At 40.3% G+C, this 11,522-nt stretch overlaps 1 long non-coding RNA gene across 11 annotated transcripts in view; it reads left to right on the top strand.

Moving 5' to 3' along the window:
- The first annotated feature begins 3,177 nt into the window (after positions 1 to 3,177).
- The window catches only part of LOC128072494 (uncharacterized), a 56,827-nt gene continuing 48,482 nt past the window's right edge, over positions 3,178 to 11,522 (top strand). For 10 of the 11 annotated variants that reach the window (XR_008202293.1, XR_008202286.1, XR_008202294.1 and 7 more), the window contains exon 1: positions 3,178 to 9,557. This is a non-coding gene — a long non-coding RNA (uncharacterized LOC128072494). The remainder of the gene's footprint in view (positions 9,558 to 11,522) is intronic. The other variant, XR_008202292.1, reaches the window with a different exon arrangement.

The raw sequence follows: 11,522 nt of genomic DNA, 5'->3' as shown, positions 1-11,522 counted from the left end.
TGTTCTGCAGTCCTAGTTTATACTTTTTAAATTGGCCAGATGCATCTACTTCCTATTTTTCAGCTGCCACTATTTAGAGTACTTAAAATCTGTGCTAGGTCTTAAGTCAGCTCCCAGTGTGCTCAAACTGCTGTGGAGAGACAACAAAAAATGGGGATTTTATTCTCTTCTTCATGCAGTATGCTTCATTGCTATGCTTGTTCGTGCATATGCATCTCCTTTTCTGCTAAATATTTTAATAGAATCATAGGGATTAGAAGGGACCTCTGGAGATCATCGAGTCCAACTCCAATTTTTCTGAATTTGTTTTTTTTTATAGTAACTTTGAGTGATTTGGTAATGTCTACTGAAAATATCCAGGCAAATATCTTCTGAATTGGGACTGCTGGATAGTTAGATCTTTCTGCTAGCAATTTAGAAGAGTACACTTCAAAGACTATGAAGTGGTCACAGCTTTGTGCCTTTCCTCTTTGCTCTGGATATCATACCTAAACTTGGCTGCATTCATGGTTGCATTCTTAGGTGTTCAGGAAAGTAGTTGCTGGGCAGCAGGGAGCCATTTCACTTGCAGATGTTTATTTAGTATTTATCACTTTAACAGTTCAGGAAAAGGAATATTTTTCAACCTCACTTTTTACAAGAATTTCCATTCAGTACAAGCTATCAACACCTTCACCAAGCCAGAAATACAAAGCTGGCCTCATCCATCTTACCTCATAATTTATAACGATGTCTTGGTAACCACTAATCTCAGCATGTGCAATGGAGTCAGTCAAGAGAATCATGTACACAATTAATAATGTACACAGTGGCTCTGAAAATGATTATAACACTGTGATGTTCATCGTATGTTAGAAACATAATTTCTCTGCAAAAAATCTGAGACTTTCAAAGAGAGAGAGCAAGCCAGCTGCATGGCAGGCAGTGATAAGCAATATTGAAGATCAGGCCATGCTAATACAGAATTCTAGGCTTTTTAGTTGCATTTTAAACCTTAGGAAATAACCTCCAAAATAGGAAGGCCTGAATATCTTTGCCAATTAAATGATTGTTACTTGATATTCTCACAGAAAAGAAATTCAAAGGTTTTGATTTGGACTTTTGTTTTGTTTGGGTTTTTGCTTTCACATACTTCTATCAGTTGTCGACTACTGTGCTCACACTGGTTCAGACACTGTGATTCTCCTGTGAGAAACCTCTGCAAGTTTCCAGAGTGTAAGAGATTACTGCTGCTCGGGGAGCAACATCACAGACACAGTAGAGATAAGTGGATTTGTGCCTTAATGATTCCCTTTATTCCATACTCTTCTCCTTTAAGCAAATGAAATCTGTATAAGAAATGACTCTATATAAAATTAAATTGGGGGAAAAAAGGGTTGAAATAATATTCAGAAAGCCATTCTAAGCTAGGTGCAAGCCTGGAAGTGATGTCACCAAATAATACGTAAATTCTCTCCATTTTTACATCCTTTCCGAAAGAACTCTTTTCCTCAGAAAATTCCCTGCATCGCTTGCTTTACTTAGATTTACAGTGAATGTTTGTGTCATACTCTGTTGACCAAAGGAATGGTTGCTATTGACTGCAGTCAGACGAGATTGAAACTTCAGTTTCTTTTGAAAGAAAAGGAATTGTTACTGTGCAATAAAGCTGATCAGCTGGGTGAAAGGGACATTTTCTACAACTGACAGCAGGCAACCAGAGGTGAATGTCCGGGAGCCCAAATCTGGGGAGCAGAGCAGACACCAAGCCTTGACATCTCAGCATCAGCTCACATTTGGTAGACTCTTGTATTTACTGCTGCACCACTGACTTTGCTTGTTAGGACTACAACTGCTGGTTCAGGGATCTGCAACACCAGCATGTTGGAAGAGGAGGGACTGTTTACAGGCTTAGTGTTAGGTGTACATTTGCACAATTCGCTACTTCAAGTTTTTGATCCCAGTTTTCTTCCTGGGAAAAAAATATTACTTTCATCTATAGCATGCAGTCAGATCTGCATTTAATCTCACATTGACTGATGTGTGCTACCCCCCAACATGTAAAGGAAATGCTTGCATACAAATAACTACCTTTATTTTAGGGATGTGACTTGCTTCACTAATTCCCCAGGATATTTATTTATAAAAAATTACTTTCAGAGCCTTTTAGTGCATTGACCTTGTTTCAGGGTTTAGCTGGGAAGAGGGAGGGCTGGAGTTTTTTTCTCAAACGCTGCAGGGGATTTCTGTCAGGTTGCTTTAACACTTCATCTCAGATTCTTGCCAGGCTTTTGGGCCAAAGAATTTTCAAATGCAGCTAGCCGTCATCACATAGCTCTTGCGTTTGTGCAGCAGTATGTGCAGAAGTCTATCAAATATGAGCTAATGCTGAGATGTCAAGGCCTTGGTGGCTGCTCTTTGTTTTATAAATATAAAATTTATTTGGCTTTCACAAGATGAGAAAGCAAGAGGACTTAAGAATAAAGGCACCAGATAAGCATCATAAACACATACATCACTTTTAGAGTATCAGGTATGGATGTTGTAGTGACCACTCTACAGACTGAGTCTGTGCATTATAACAGTTTTCTATGCAAAGATGTGGAATGTTGTTATTCCCCTAAAGAACAGGAGAACAGAGAAAGGGATATGCTATGCTGCTGAATTTTCCTTTCAAAAACCTAAATGTTTCTTAGCAATAGGTCACCACATTTAGAAATCACTAAAATACTCGTGCTGTAAAAAAGCAGAACTCTTAGTCTTCTTTACCCCACTGAGCCATGACCCTAAAAGGTTAGCACTGCAAGGGCTGTTAGCAATTCCTTTTGCTTTTTCTTCCTGAGTGTTTTCACATATATATCTACTGAAAATGATACATGATATAACATGCATGGAAAATACAAGCATATGCTACCAGAACCTTGTTCTCCAACTAAAGTATCTACAGGTTAATAACAGAAGGTGCATAGGGATTTTTTTGGTGAATTACTGAATTGAAGTGTGTTTCATCTGCCCAGAATAATAGCTTACATGCAGACCACAGGTGTCCAACCTTTCGGCTTATGTAGGCCACACTGAGCCCAAGAGGGATCATCTTGGGCTGCATGTAAAATATATAATAAGTTAATGTATACATGTAACAAAACTTATTCTTTTTTTTTTAAAAAAAGAAAACTTATTCTTTTTTTTTTTAAAAAGAAAAACAAACACATAAAACTAGTGGGTTGGACACATATGATCTACGTCATGAGAAAGTCCCATGTATCCTTGGGCAGCAATTCTGGATTAAGGAAACCACTGAAATGGCAAATTCCAACTACTTCTTACAGCATAGCAGGTAGAATTGTTATTCTCTCCTGTTACTTCCTGATCTTTGAACTCGGTTCCTCATTCCTCTGCACTGTTTCTCAGTGTGGCCCAGGGCTGACACATACCTCAACTGGACACACAGTCCTACTTGCAGATGGGGCTTAGGTTAAACACTCGGCTTTGTGGCATTTCTGTGCTAATCTCTGAAGGCTTTTGGATACACCCTTCTGAGGCAATGCACTTCTAGAAACCCTGCTTAGCCAGACAGAAGTTGGGCTTCCCTGGGGTTAAATCCCAAGACAATTTCAGTGGTGGTTAAATTAGATGTAGGCAGGTGGAAGTGTACACCACTTCAAAATGTAACTCCATTGCCTCTTGGTTTTACTAATGCCTCAAAGAAGGGCTGGCTTACTCTAACTGCAGTGTAATGTCTAAGTAGAAAAAGAGATGTTTGGAAAAATCATTCATTTATTACATTTTTCAGAATAAAGCAATTGCATCTTCCTTAGCAGAGAATGCAAAGAAAGCTGTAAATAACATAGCTGTTCATTGGCAACTAGAAAAAAAAAAAAAAAGTCAAATTCAAAGCTTGCCACTTCTATTCACAGTGAATGACTTCAGAGTCAAAAGAATAACAGGGTGTGTACAGCCTGAAGAGAATATTGCTGGTAAAATTCTAAGGATGCCTCTTAAAATGGGCAATTGCTCACCATGTCAGCTGGAATAAAGTTTGTCACATTGCATGTCTAGATGCAATATGGTGATATATGCAATTTCAGTCACTCTTTCCAAATTGTGGGCTTTATCTGAAATGCTCTCATACCCTGAACTGTCTGCATTTTCATTAAAAGAATGAATGTTCCTGTCATCATCTTGGTAGGAATACCAACAGGAAATAAGCTACCTCTAAATGAAAAGATGCATTTTATTATTTGTGAAACCAAGGAAATATTACTCAAACATACAACTTGGCTAGCAGATGGTTTGTTTGGAGTATGGAATTAGTGCTTTTGCAGGAGTCTGACAAATAGCCTGGGGTTTCTGACAACGCACTGGCATGCCAGTGGCTGCGTGATCTTACAGACAGCATTAATTTCTCTGTGCATCAGTTTCTTCATCAGTAAAACTGCAATAATCATTTTCTGCTGGAGTTTCCAACTAATAGGCTTGTTATGCCCTGCAAAGCACTCAGAGATCTCTGTCTGGAACAAACTACAGAACTGCAAAGTATTATTGCTATTAGAAGTCCATTACAGCTCTGTTTTGCTTTGTTCATACTGGCCCTTTGGTACGTGCAGCTAGACAGCTCCCAATGTTATCTTGATGCACAAAGCACTTTTTGTGTGAGGTTTGACTCACACTAAAATGCCAGTTAGAATTTTTTCCTCAGGAACTCACTGGAGCTTGGCTTACAGAATCTGAAAATTAAATCAACCAAAATAGGTCAAACACAAAACTATATGTCCTTATGTGTCCCCTTGTCCTCTTTTAGCAGCTTTTAGCAGCACAGCGCAGTTGTTTTCTTGTTGCTTGGGCCTGTTTCATTCTTCAGCCGGTTTTGGTAACTACATCTTGGTTACGTTTTGAATACCTGCTCTTGAGAGTTTTCTGTTCCTATTAAATATAGTTTAGAAGGACACACTCATCTGTTAGTGGTCCAGAAATAACGTGCCGCATGCACCAGCAGCTGATGCGACTGAACGCGATACGAAAGTGTATCATTCTGTTACAGTTTGTTGGTAGACATCAGTATGGAGATATTTTTGTACCTTAAAAAAAGGAATAGTGTATCGGAAATTGAATCAAACGTTAACAGAAGGTGCAGTTTGTGGTTTACTTTTCCTTCATAGCTAGTTCTTTAGGGGAATTATTTCTGTTCACATAATCCTTTAAGCTAATGTATTTATTTTATACGTGGTTTATAACTTCATTCGTATGTCAAGTAGCTGAAGGTGCTGTTTAAATTAGTATTTACTTCAGTATTATACCTTTTTGAATTGGTTGTTCATTACAGTCATAATGCAGTGAATAAATGTGTTAATATTTGAAGTGGGAAGGGAGGTAAAAAGGGAAACTGTCTGCTCCAGTCAGGGCCCAGCTTTCTGGTTACAACATATTATAATTTATTTAAACTCAATCAATACTTAATCTGGAGTTTAAATTCTGCTAAAGATCTGTGGCATAGCTAAAAGCAGCTGATGCCAAAGAAAAAAAAATTTCTTCAGGCTGTGATTCTGATGTATTTATAATGCGCTGTAAGGGTGATGCATTGACCTAAATTCACAGAAGCTCTGCAATTCGTACTTATTATTGTGAAAGGTGTCCTACCAACACTTTTCTTCTGAATGTTGCGAGCCTGTGCAGGAAAGATGACTGGCTGCAGAGGAAGGACTGCATGCACTGCCTGGGTCTCTCCGCATCCCCAGGGAAGGGTGGGATGGGACAGAGCACAGCCTGAGCCCTGCCGGCCCCACGCCACAGACCAGGCGGTGGCTCACTGTAACCCTGAGATTCAAGGCAAGAATTAATTCAGCACTGCAAAAATCTGGCAACTGTTTGAAGCCAGTAGTGAGGGCAGACTTCCTGAGAGGTGTGTGTTTGCGGTGACAATTTGGATTTATTTTGCTGGCAATGTGAAAGACATTGTTATGGCAGGAAGAAGACAGTTGTGTTGAAAACTGCTTCTCCTTTTTAGTTTTTTTTTCCCCTTAAGCTTTTCTGGGGAATAGATTTCCATCTCTGCAGGGTTTGGTTTTCTCTGTACAGCTCTTTAAACTCCCCCAAGCACAGCCATCTCAGGGCAGGGCCCACGGGCAGCTCCTACCAGCACTGCGGGGATGCTTACACACCATTTTCTTGTTAGACCAGGCAACTTCATATTTCCCAGCACATTTTGGCAAGCTTTTTCTCAGAGTTGTCCAACAGCTTTTCGTAGTAAGTGAATGACTTCCCAGTGACCTGAACCCTCTTCCAAGCCTCCTTTTTCACCCTGACAGCTCACATTCATGCTTTTCTGATTTTGTGCAAAGCTATACGTTTTACCAGATTTATAACTGCAGGAGACTTTTCTAAAAATTAAAAAAAATTAACTGAATGAATAATGGAAATGTACTGTGAATAAAGGCTGACAATCATCCCCCTTCTTTCATGATACGATATGCTGTCCTCATGAAAAGGGAGAAGACCTCCATTCTCCCTCCTAATTGATACATGAATACTTGTCAGATGTGGATTTCCTAGGCAGCCTGCAAGGCAGGACTCACCCCCGCACCGTTCATCCCCAGTCCCTGTGTGCTTTTGGGGCATCACATCAGACACTCTCCCAGCTTGTGTCTTCTTGCTCTGTTTTGTGCCCACCTCTGCTCATATTGCTACTGTAGTCAAATTCTTGTTGTGGTTTATGCCAGAATAAATATCAACTAGCATAAATCTGCAGGCTTAGAAGGCATTAGCCTGCCTTTACTGTAGCACAATCAACAGCTGTACCTGGCACCACAGCCTCATTCCACCCCAGAGTGGCAGCATCCAGAGCCTTGCTGCGTTGGAGGAGCAGAGCCAGCCATGCTTGCTGAGGTTTGTTCCTCTGGGCTGGCCCTGAGGATGTTCTCATCCTCAGCATGCAAACACAGCTTCTCAGCAGGAGCGACTATTAGTTCCAGCTTTAACCTTTACTTAAAAATATGAAGGTGCTGAACAAAAATGCAAGAATTTTGTGTTCAAACTCATGGCTAACTCAGAGAGCTGGGCTCCTAGAACCAACTGTGAATATCAGTCTAGCAGCAAGAAAGTTTATGTTCAACTTCAGTTTTTCTTCTAGCTACAATGCTCAAAGGGAGTACTTCTGTATTCAGATACAGGAGTTATGATATATTTACCTGCCGAAAAAGTGGATTGGAGTTCTTGTGCCCTTCCTGCCCCCCAACATGGCAGCTTGGAACTGTATCAACACAGCTACAGATCATGAGTGACCACTGGCAGAGTCATATACAAAACCTGCAGTTAATATCTGGAAAAATAAGTTTAAAAACTGAGGAAGATAACGAGAAGTTCCAAAAAAAAACTAAAGCTGTATCTCAATCCTTATCATAATGGTCTAACCAAATCTCCCCAACATATCTTTAATGTTTATGTTTCGTGTAAGGACTATTTTTCTTTTCTTTTCTTTTCTTTTTTTTTTAGAAGTTTTATTAGAGTTCATGATCTGTCTTGCTTTTTGTTAGGGAGATGGAAAAAAAAACGAAAACCCACCATTCATCATAATTCTTTGGTATTGCTATTATGGCCAGGAGAAAAGAGGGCTTCTGCTAGTTCGTGTACAAGTCAAAAGCAAGGCATATTCCTTTCCCCACAAGATCCCAAGAAGAAGAGTTGGTGGATGGATAAGATAAAAATGGGTATCAATTGTGAGAGATGGGCTGACAAAAAAAAAAAGTGTGCATAGTTTTTTGACTAATCTAGAATAGTAATTGTACTTTGCTTACATGTCTGATTATGTTTAGGTGCCAATTTTCTTTCCATGTAACAAAAGAGGTGACTTTCATGAGAATAATCTGAAGGAGGTTGTGGTGGGTGACTGGTTTTTTGTTTTTTGGTTTTTGGGGTTGTTTTTTTTTGTTTGTTTTGTTTTGTTTTTTAATGTGGAATTTTTTTACCAGGTCGACAGACCAATTTCTCTCCATTGTTCACAAAGCTATACAGTATTTTTTTTTCCTTCCCACTGTGCCTTGAAAAAAACTTTCTGGCTTCAGTTCATGTGTGAAACCTTTTGCACAACAAAAGTGGTTTCTTGTGGCCAGTAAGACTAAATGTTCTGAGCATTCCAGGAAGCATATAAATAGACTGATACTCTTCCTAAGGTTATGTCCCTTTTTTCTTTATTTCTCTTCCTGTCTTACTCCCCTACCTTCAGTTATGCTCTCTACATCTAGGCAAAGATCAGAGTGCAGTGTTTGAAAATCCTGACTATCATTTTCCATTTTACTTGGGTTTGCCTTAGTTACATTTCTGAATAGAAATTGTTCAAGTAAATGCAGCACAGTAAATTATCTTAAATTACTTCTTACAGTCCAGACTAGTATTATAACATGAAAATTGTTACTTGGAGTCTCCCACGCCCCTGGCTGCTGCAGACCTATGTCTCCAGGCTGGGGAGAAATGGATCATAGTACTTCCCCAGCAGAGCCTGCAGGCCAATCCACCACATGGAAAGTGGAGTTCGCATAAAAGAGGTCTCTTATCCCTTCCTCTCAATCCTGCTAGATACAGCAAAGCTGTCACAATGGTCAAATATAATTAAAATGGTGATCCACCACTGAAGAGTAGGCCAATGTCTATGCAGAAACCAGATGAGAAATTATTCAAGCCAAAAACATGAAATCTCAGCTCATCTGTGGTTACCATAAAAAAAGCCATTCTGTCTCTTTGATCTGTGATGAATTTGAATGTGTGTTAATAAGACATATATGTTGGGCATCAGCATCGTCTTCTGTTGAACGAAGGTAAACATTGCATTCGTCTCTGTAAAACATACTTCAGTAGTTGGGAAGAAAAGTGGAGATTCATTATTTTTGCAGTTGTAGAAGACATTCAGCAGCTGTGTTTATACTGGCAGACAATTTGGATATTAGGTGGCAGGACAGAGAACTGCAGATGCACAATATCGTGCAGACATTGTGCACTTACAGCACATTTTCAGGGAAACATGTTATTTTATATTTCCCTTGGTGTCATTAATCACGTTTCATAATGTATCTCACTATTTCAAATCATTCCCCTAGATTCATTCATTTTTTGGCTTGTTTATATAATAGTTATTGAGCTCCATTTCAACAAATTCCATCTTAACTACAGATATCAAAGTTCCTTTTGCTTCAGGGGAGAAAATTAAGATGGCCCTGTACTGATTTCAGAGACTACCTGTAATAATCAGCATGTCTGCTATATAAGAAAGATATTTTGTTTGCCTTTGGTCAGAAAAATGTTCATGCTGTTCTTTGCAAGTTAAAAATTAAACTTATTTCCTGAAAGTAAAAATACGGTTCTTATCTTGAACTATGAAGGAAAACAGCTGCACTTTACTCTGTTCTTGAAGTTCTCCAATCCCTCTGGAGGCTTTGTTTAGGTTTTACAGGTGAATCCCTTTAACTGCAGCAGTGATGATGGCTCATCCTTGGCAGAAACGTGCTGAGAAGCAGTTGGGAATCCCCTGCTTGGGAGCTGCAGCCTGAGGAACTTCAGCGTGTAAGAAGTTTGTAAGGAGTGCCTTTAAGGTGAGGCAAAACCTTTGTTTTTTAAGCATTACTTTTGCATTCAAATAATGGCAATACATGCTCACAAGTGCATTTTGGCATGGAAGTGCTATAGAATGAGAGGTGCAATCCAGTTTACCCTGGAAGGGTCCCCTGGTGGCAGTGCACTCCTCCTGCAGCTCCCAGACCTTGGAACAGTTCTGACACATCTCTGGCTGGGGGAAGACAGTATCTGTTCCATTACAGCTGACCTCGCTGTGCTGAAGAGGAGCTGGTAAGGGACACAAGGTAGCTGCCAAAACCTTTGGTTTCTCCTGGTAGGACTCACTGTGCCCGGGGCTGTATTGGAGGTGGGCAGCTCCCTGCAGGACTCAGCTGGAAGCAACAGCCCTGCCAGGCACACTGCTAGACTTGCCTCTCTGTTGGTAAACAAAGAGGAGGAGTTTGACAGATCTGTAAAGAGAAGCAAACCCAAAGAACTCACTCATGAGGAATTAATGGCTGTGCAGGGGATGGCTTACCTAACATGGCACGATCAGCAGATTGCTTGCAGAAACCACGAGCCCTGCCCAGTGCCCCTTCTCATGACTGGGTTAGAATGCTAAATATAACCAGGCTATATTTTTCTTAAGGATAAATGAAACGCAGAGAGAAAATTGAACTCTGTTTATATTATGTGTGGCTTAGCCACACCTAAGGAAATGCAACCTATTTTCATCCATTTTGTTTTAGAGGATTGCTGTGTGGAGGTTCTGTCCACTACATTGAAAGTGGCAAAGCAGTGGGCTCTGGGGAGTACTGTTCCTGAGATATTGCAACTGTGTGGAAGGGCAGGTCCCAAACGTGAGCTGGCGCTGAGGTGATTTGAGGCTGCATTCAGAGCTCTTCAGAATACTGAAGTCTCAAAAAGAGATTTATTCTGAGAAGATCATAGGGTTTGAATTGCGGATGAGAGGACTCTGGTGATCTTATTTTTATTTCTAGATACTAATAATATATATTCTCAAAGATTGAGTGGCCTATGAATGTACATTGGAAGCTGGTGGCAGCTGGTGGCAGGAAAATTAATACAGTTCTAGGGAACTTGATAGAAGTGCATTAGTCTAAAAGTCATTTATACAAAGAAAATAAGATGTCACTATTGTTCATGCTTTTTTGAACCCCACAGTTTTGCCTTCTCTAAAATGCTTATTCTTTCCCTTGATGCTTTCTACATCCCTCTCTCTTTCCCTGGCACCCAAGTAGAGCTCTCTCATATGGTGATGGTTATACATCTAATGCTGATCCCAACTTAGTGGAATCTGTCTCCAAGCAAATAAGACTGGCAGCAAGGTTGGGAGTGCAATCACCTGTTGGCATAATCCCTGGTATGAATTCTCTTGTATACAGTGTAATTTAGTAAGGTGTTAAATGACCTCTAAATGACTAGTGCAAGTGTAAATAAAACAGATTAATGAATTATCCATTAAAAACTCTGTCAATATGAGATGTAATTCCCACTGCCTTGAGATATGGATCTCTTTTCTCGATCCTTTTTCTTTCTCTTACTTTCTAACCTTCATACTTAGAAATCAGATATCTTTGTACTGCACATAGCTCAACAGAGCAATCAGCAGCTTGTTTCTATCGTCCCTGGTCTTCAGTGTGGTCATTGGTCCTAAGCCATCACTGTTATACAGCTGAGCAGCTTATGAGGGCTGTTCAGGGAAAGTGAACAGGTCAGCCCATCTCCCTTGCTGTGTCTTTGCCAATCCCAGTCCCACTGGCTCCTCTTCTGCTGCAAAGCTGCTGCTGGCAATGCTTGTTGACAGAAATACAGTAGGCTGAGCATGTGGGGCACTAGTGTCACGTGGAGGCAGCTGCTCTGCTGCCAGCCATGCAAGCATCCTTCATTTTGGAGGACACTGGGATGTGCCATCAGAGAGGCATTTCCTTCCCTGCTCGGGTAGCTCGGGCAAGTCATCATGCCTCTCAAAAACAGAGTAA

The sequence above is a fragment of the Tympanuchus pallidicinctus genome, unplaced genomic scaffold (assembly GCF_026119805.1).
Source record: "Tympanuchus pallidicinctus isolate F22 unplaced genomic scaffold, pur_lepc_1.0 scaffold7, whole genome shotgun sequence".
NCBI lineage: Eukaryota > Metazoa > Chordata > Aves > Galliformes > Phasianidae > Tympanuchus > Tympanuchus pallidicinctus.
The sequence above is the reverse complement of the archived record's forward strand: the minus strand, read 5'-3'. Positions and strand labels throughout refer to the sequence as shown.